The 6,815-nt window shown below is 36.2% G+C and overlaps 1 long non-coding RNA gene across 1 annotated transcript; it reads left to right on the forward strand.

Annotated features, from left to right (window-relative positions):
* The first annotated feature begins 641 nt into the window (after positions 1–641).
* Positions 642–6,556, forward strand: LOC144316792 (uncharacterized). The gene is made up of 5 exons (XR_013382651.1): positions 642–767; positions 863–1,382; positions 3,842–3,967; positions 4,905–4,977; positions 6,357–6,556. It is a non-coding gene; the product is annotated as an uncharacterized LOC144316792 (long non-coding RNA).
* The last annotated feature ends 259 nt before the right edge of the window (positions 6,557–6,815 follow it).

Consider the following 6,815-nt stretch of genomic DNA (forward strand, 5'->3'; position numbering starts at 1 on the left):
GCTTCCTAGATTCAATTGTCAAGTCATTCTGCCTTTGCAATGTCTCTCACATTCATTGGCTGTCATTGTCACCACTCCATAGAAGCTTCTGTAACAATAACTTTCTTATTGTTCATTTGACTCTGATATCTCTGATAGGATGTACTCATAGTATAATATGGATAAATTAACATTTATAATATTATCCACATTATATTTATATTTATATATCCATATTATAATTATAATTAATTTATCTATATTATACTGTATTAATAAATACTATTAACATTCATTCAATCAACAATTATTGAGTGCCTACTCTATGCTAGACAAAGGTCTGTGGAGATAGAGAATAAAAGGTTCTTACATGACAAAGGAATATAAAGTCTTTTCTTAAAAGAAGGATTCTCACATAAAAAGAATGAGTAATACAGCTTTATTTGTAGAGAAATAAATGTAGTAAAGAAGAATTTGTTGATGATAGCATCTATTAAATAATGAAATAGGATATTACAATTGTTTATAGAGCCTCCTTTCTTGAGTATTTTTAAGAATAAGATAGGTTGATTATTCATAAGCACTAGGTTCAGGACCAAAACAAAATCATACTAATGAGACTCATTGTACCTACTGATCCATTTACTTTAGTCTGTCTTGTTTCAGCTGGTTTTTCCACACTGGGATCTGTCTGTGGGTGACCTCTGAGTCATTTGCTAGAGGCAAAGGCTTCCATTTTCTTTGCGTAGTGGTAACCAGAGAAGGATGTGGATATTGCTCAAAGAGAAGTAAGTGGCTTTAAGCCTCTGTTTAAAAATCCTAAGTTTTTGGTTTAAATGCTGTTTTGAGGAGTTCATTATTGAAAATATACTTCTGCTTTCAGAAAATGCCCAAGCTCTGCATCAAAGGCAAGCTGCTGATTGCTAAGGATGTGGTACAAGAGCAAGCCAATCATTGATTATAAGAAAAGGGGAAGGCTTCCAGCTAGTTAATGAAGCAACCTGCTAACAGTTTTCGGGTTGGAAAAAGTGATCAAGGACTTTCTTTTACACAAACAGCATCATTTGATTGTTCTCACTCTCTCATCATCAGAAGATTTGTGCAATACAGTGAGATGTTGTAGAAAGAGCCTGCATGGGATTTGCCATTAGACCTGGGGCTGGGTTCCAGTTCTATTCACTCAGTGCTTATAAAACCTTGAGCAAGCCAAGCTTGCCAAGCCTCAGTATCCTCACTTAAAAAACAAGATTAACAGTAGTCACCAGTTCACCTGCTTATTGTAAAAACTTCAGATCTGTCAAAGGGCACTGTGAGCTAAAAATATCCTAAATTATCTATGCAAATATCCAGTAATAACTAGAGGGGAGGTGCTGAGAACCAGAAGTTTGCATTTTTAATTAAACGTAAGTCTTAAACAAGTTTGACAGATACGATGTGTAAGAAATAGCAAATAAGTTTATAATTGTACTCAAGTGTTTATTTAATTCCATCCTGAATGTGGATTATTTTAAAAAGTAAATCTCAATTTGCTCTAGTGCTATGTTCTAAAATCTACTTGCAAATTAGTTTTTGAAATGTCTGGCATATTTTTCCACAGAACAATGCTATAAATGGTGGTTGTCTCTAGCACACCCTGTAAAGACTACCCAAAAGTAACTAAAATGTCAGGCTTTTGCAGTTTGGTCCAGGACCCTAGCCATTTTCTAGTGTCTCCATATAGCATAAACTACAAGTTGGAGATCATTTATGCTTTTGCTGCTCTTTGGAACGTAGGAGAAAGAACTGTGGAATTTCTGGTAGTGGCTGTGTCCTCTTCATGTCCCCAGGGCATGATCAGAAGGAAATATGGCTACGTGGAATATCCGTATACCTACCTGCCTTCACCCAGCACATGTCATACTAAGAATCCTTATCTCTTCTCTATTCAACCTATACTTTTGCCTGGGTTGTGGTGAGTCTTTGAAAATAAATTCTTGAGAAAAGTAGCATCATAGCAAAATCGCAGCCACTCCTAGGCTCCTAGGACCCTTCTTCTTCCATAGGAGATATAGCCATTAGGGAATGTCTCTCTTATATCCAAGAAACTCCAGATCATGTAGGGGAGGGGCCAGAGGAAATAAAGGGCTTAGGATGTTTGCTTCCTCCCCAAAATTTCCAGGATAGGAAACCCCTTTCCCTAGCACAGGCCAAACAGACACATTAGTTTGAGAAGTTTGTAAATTAAAGATCTTCATGTAATATTGCTTCACCACAAATTCTTCTGTTATTTTAATAGAGGAGATATTTTTGCTTTTTGAAAGAACACTAAAGTGAAAAGCACACTTGTTAATCTCTCAGCTAAGATAGGCACCATTTTGATGTCCATAACAGCATAAAATGATAAAAGAAATATTTTAAAAGACATAGTTCTATGGTGGGACAAACAAGCTTGTTAAATATATATATTTCATGGTTTTAAGTCAACAGATGTAGAGAAAAGTCTGTGAAAAATCTGTATGATTAGAAATAGCTAAGCCAATATTTTCAGTTTGAATAATGTTTTAGTGATAGTTAAATGGTAGAAGCTTCTAATCTCTCAGCCCCAAGGTAGTAACAGGGATGCCTCTGGTTGTGCAGTTTGTGGACTAGACAAAGGGAGCTGGAATCCAGTGAAACACTCTGGCACAAAGCTAAGCTATAAGGAAGAGACACTTTCATGATATTTACACTAAAGTGCTCTTTTTGCTAGCAAGTATCCTGTTTGGCAATCATCAAACACTAGACCCACCTGCCAGGAGGAAAAAAAATTGCAGCCAGGGGATAGCTTAAGGGAATTAGTACAACCAACTCCATTAATCTCTGTTTATTATAAAGTTGACACTTTAAATGTTTATTAATGAAGGAGAAGGGAAGTTCATACTTATTGAGAGTCTATGATATGTTAGGCACTGTGTTACCCTTTTGAAGTTTGCTCAATTGCCTCCAACAAAATGGGCAAAGGCAGGGGAAAGGAATACAAGCAGATAATAATTACATTTTAAATGCCAATGCCTTAAATTAGCATAATTCTTTTCATAGAATTTGAAAATACTTAATCTTATTTATCACAATAGCTCTATGAAATAACTGATGTTATCTACATCTGACAGGTAAGTTATAAGAAGTAAATCTTTACTAATGCATTTAACTCAAATCTCCAGACCCTTAATCCTGTGCTCTTTTCATCATGCCAGTAAAAGGCAGATTTAAGTAGTGGAAATCTGTAGGCTGAGTCTTGGAATAGAAAGTAGTGTGTGGGGTAGGGGTTGGTGGAGGGGGGGCTGACATTGGAAAGAAATTAAACTTCAAAGAATAAATTTTAAGTTAACTGATACAAATGTTAACTATACCTAAAACCATATAAACAAAAAAGAAAAACAGCTAGAAATTCTTAAAACCCAGGGAGAAAACAGAGGACTCTCAGAACATTTTATGTAGCAAGTACCTTAAGAAGGAGGTCCTGCCGGATGCCTGGGTGGCTCAGTTGGTTAAGCCTCTGTCTTTGGCTCAGGCTCAGGTCATGATCCCAGGGTCAATTCCTGCATCAGGCTTCTTGCTCGGTGAGGTGTCTGTTTCTCCCTCTCCCTCTGCTCCTCCCCGCTGCTCATGCACTTTCTCTCAAATAAATAAATAAAATCTTTAAAGAAGAAGGAGGAGATCCTGTCAAGGTGAGGTGGGAAGAGCTGGAAAAAACAACAGCCACAGATTCAGTCTCAATGGGAAAAGGAGGGCCAGACATTAAAAGCAATATATGCATTTAATAATTTGAATATCCTTTTGGGATATTACAAGGAATAATCATATTGACTTGACTTAGCTGATAGTAATGTATTTGTTTCCATAGGACAAAAGCTTAAGAGAGCTTCATGATTATGAATATAATATATCCTTAAACCATCATGAAGCTGTGGAAGACACCACAGTAGTACATAACTCCCTGAGAAACAGAAGTGGTTTAGCCTTTCAGCTGGTACGTAAGTTCAGTTCCATTCAGCCAAAGACTGTCTTAGTTAAATACAACTTTTAATTAATGGTGAATCGAATGTCTCAACCAGATTTCTCACAAACCTGTGCCTTTATTCAATTGCAATATGCCCTTTCTTCACAGCACTTATCATACTGTCCATCCATCTTTTCATCCTTTCATCTGTCCATCTTCTATCCTTCCATTCATCCATTGTAGCACCCACTTATCCTTCAGCTCATCCATCCTTTTATCCATACCTTCGTCTAGCCATTTATCCTTCTACCCATCCATCTACCCATCCAATAATCCCTTTATTCTTTCTCCCCAATTAAGTTAATTGCTTGTGGATAATAAGAAGTTACGAATAAACAGCACTGGAAATCAAGATGTATTTAGGTGTGCAATTTCAGGCAAGTTGGAGGATATATAATTGCATCATTTATTATAGTCCCGGTAGTCACCTAGTTAGTTTATCATGTTGTGGCTCAGAACTAAAGATAATCAGCTATAATGATCAAGCTTAGTTTAATAACATTTTCTTTTTATCATTTTGCATTACTTTTATATTTATGGAAACTGCTATTTCAGCTTCTGAGATTACATTAAATGAATCCTATCTGTCTTGACAAAAGCCTTCTATTACTATTTTTGGAGAAGTTCTACTCACTTCTGCAATATTTGAGGACATATTTGTTTTCATTATTAAGCTTCATGAACAGAAGTAATTTCTTCCTTTTGTATAGTGCTTTATAGTTTATAACACTCTTTTTAGATCCATCATCCTTGATTCTCAATTAAAAGCCAAACTCAATATTTTGCATATGTTTTGCTGCAGATCTCATTTCATCTCAGGTGAGCCAGCGACCCCCCTCATCCCCCTCGGGACATGCCCCAGTGCTGTTTTCATTAACTTTCCCCTGGTGTTTGTTTGGATATTCAGATGATGATGAAGTGGATGTTGTTCTCATTATTCCTGCCTCAGGATGTGGTGGACCACCATCTGCAGATGCCGTGTAAGTGATCATCTTGGCACTGACCCATATGCCACCTTTGTAGTCATGAGTATTCTATCCGAGAGATGCCATCTGGTTTTCACGGAAGCCGGTGGAAAAGTGGGGGTCTATGTTTTACCGCTGAGATGTGTGTTCAGAGAAAAAAAATTGAATGTTTTCTGCTCCCATCAGGGACAGAGCATCAGCTGTTGTGTTCTTTGTATCAAATTTTCTCATAGCATATACCTTCATCATTAGAGTTGTTTTATCAGAAATGTTAAGAAGCCTTCCACACTCTGTGGAGCGAGGCTGGGATGTGGGTTAGGTGGGAGGAAGAGGGAGGAACAACTGTCCCAACCACAGAATCTATAGACCTTACATGATTTAGCCCAACACACCAATCCTGACTTTTTAGTTTTTTAGATGCAGAATACTTTTTTGAGGTTGTCATTTTTAGTTGTTGAAGTTTTTAAGAAATAATTTTCAATTACAGAACAATTATAAGAACCATGCAAATAACTTTCATATGTTCTTTACTCAGATTCATTCGTGGCTTACACATTTCGGCACATTCGCTTTATATATGTTTATCTTGAACCACTTGGGAGTTAATTTTAAAAATTGTACCCTTTTTGCCCCCTAAATAGTATAGATTTTCTAAGCACAAGACTTTTTTTACATAACCGTGGTACAGTTATCAAGTTCAGGAGATTAAAATTGGTATAAAACTAGTCTCTAAAACATAGCTCATAATTTTAAGACTTAAAAGCAGTGTTGAAGTTACAAAATTTCTCCACCATATTTCTTCTCTTAATCAAGTTGGTAACATTTTTTTTATAGCCCCTCTTATCATATGTCCCCTTCTACTATGGAAGCTTAACTTTTGAATGTACCATGCACTTGTCGCAACTTATAGCACAAAATCAGTGCTATGGGCAACACATAGAGACACCCTACGCACTTGACTCATACTGAATTTGTAGAAAGCTATGTATCCTTCGTCCTAAAAAGTGTTTCTGAGGTTCAGACACATGTCAGTTTCTCACTTCTCTCCTCTTTTTGGCCCCATGGATTTACTGTACAGTTGCAGCTAGAGTAGGAATCCTAAGTACCTTAGTTTTATTTTTTTCTGCCTTATTCTCTGACTTCTCTACCCAGCCTTTATTCAAGCAAGGCTTGTATTTCAAATGGTTTCTTTTTATTCAGAAATTCACCCACTCCTTCAATGATCAAGCTCCTTCCCATATGATAAGATTTTAGGTGAACAATATGTACTCTTTAGACTCTTTAGGATAGCATCATTGATTTTTCAGACGTCTTCAAAAGGAAATGCATAGGAATAAGCATTATTTATAAAGGTATCTTTTTCATAATCAGTAACTATTCATCTCTTCTATTAGCAGGTTTATCAATCACAAAGAGGGAAACAGGCATCTGAAAGTGGCTGGCAATCAAGAATACTACAGGAAGCTTGCTTTTGGAAGGACATATATTCTTACCTGGTTCCTATTTCCTTATGAATTTTCTTGGCTTAATGCATTTAGTTTTATAATTTGTGTTCTGCTCCCACCACTAATTTATTCCCTTGCTTACCAATTTATCCAGATAAAGGTCTTGAGACTACAAAACGTAACGATGAGTCATTCCAAACACTATTTCTTATGTTTACTTTGCGCTGACAATAGCTAGTCTCATATTTCAAAAAGAATGTTTTCCTACAAAATACCTTTTTTTTAAAAAAAATGGTGAGACATTGAGATAAAAGACCCGAGTTTGGCAGAGTAATTAGTTGGTCAACTGCTTCTTTTTTTTTTTTTTTTTGATCACATAAATTACTTCTCTGTCAAGTGACAACAAAT

This window comes from Canis aureus, chromosome 7, assembly GCF_053574225.1.
Source record: "Canis aureus isolate CA01 chromosome 7, VMU_Caureus_v.1.0, whole genome shotgun sequence".
NCBI classification, from domain to species: domain Eukaryota; kingdom Metazoa; phylum Chordata; class Mammalia; order Carnivora; family Canidae; genus Canis; species Canis aureus.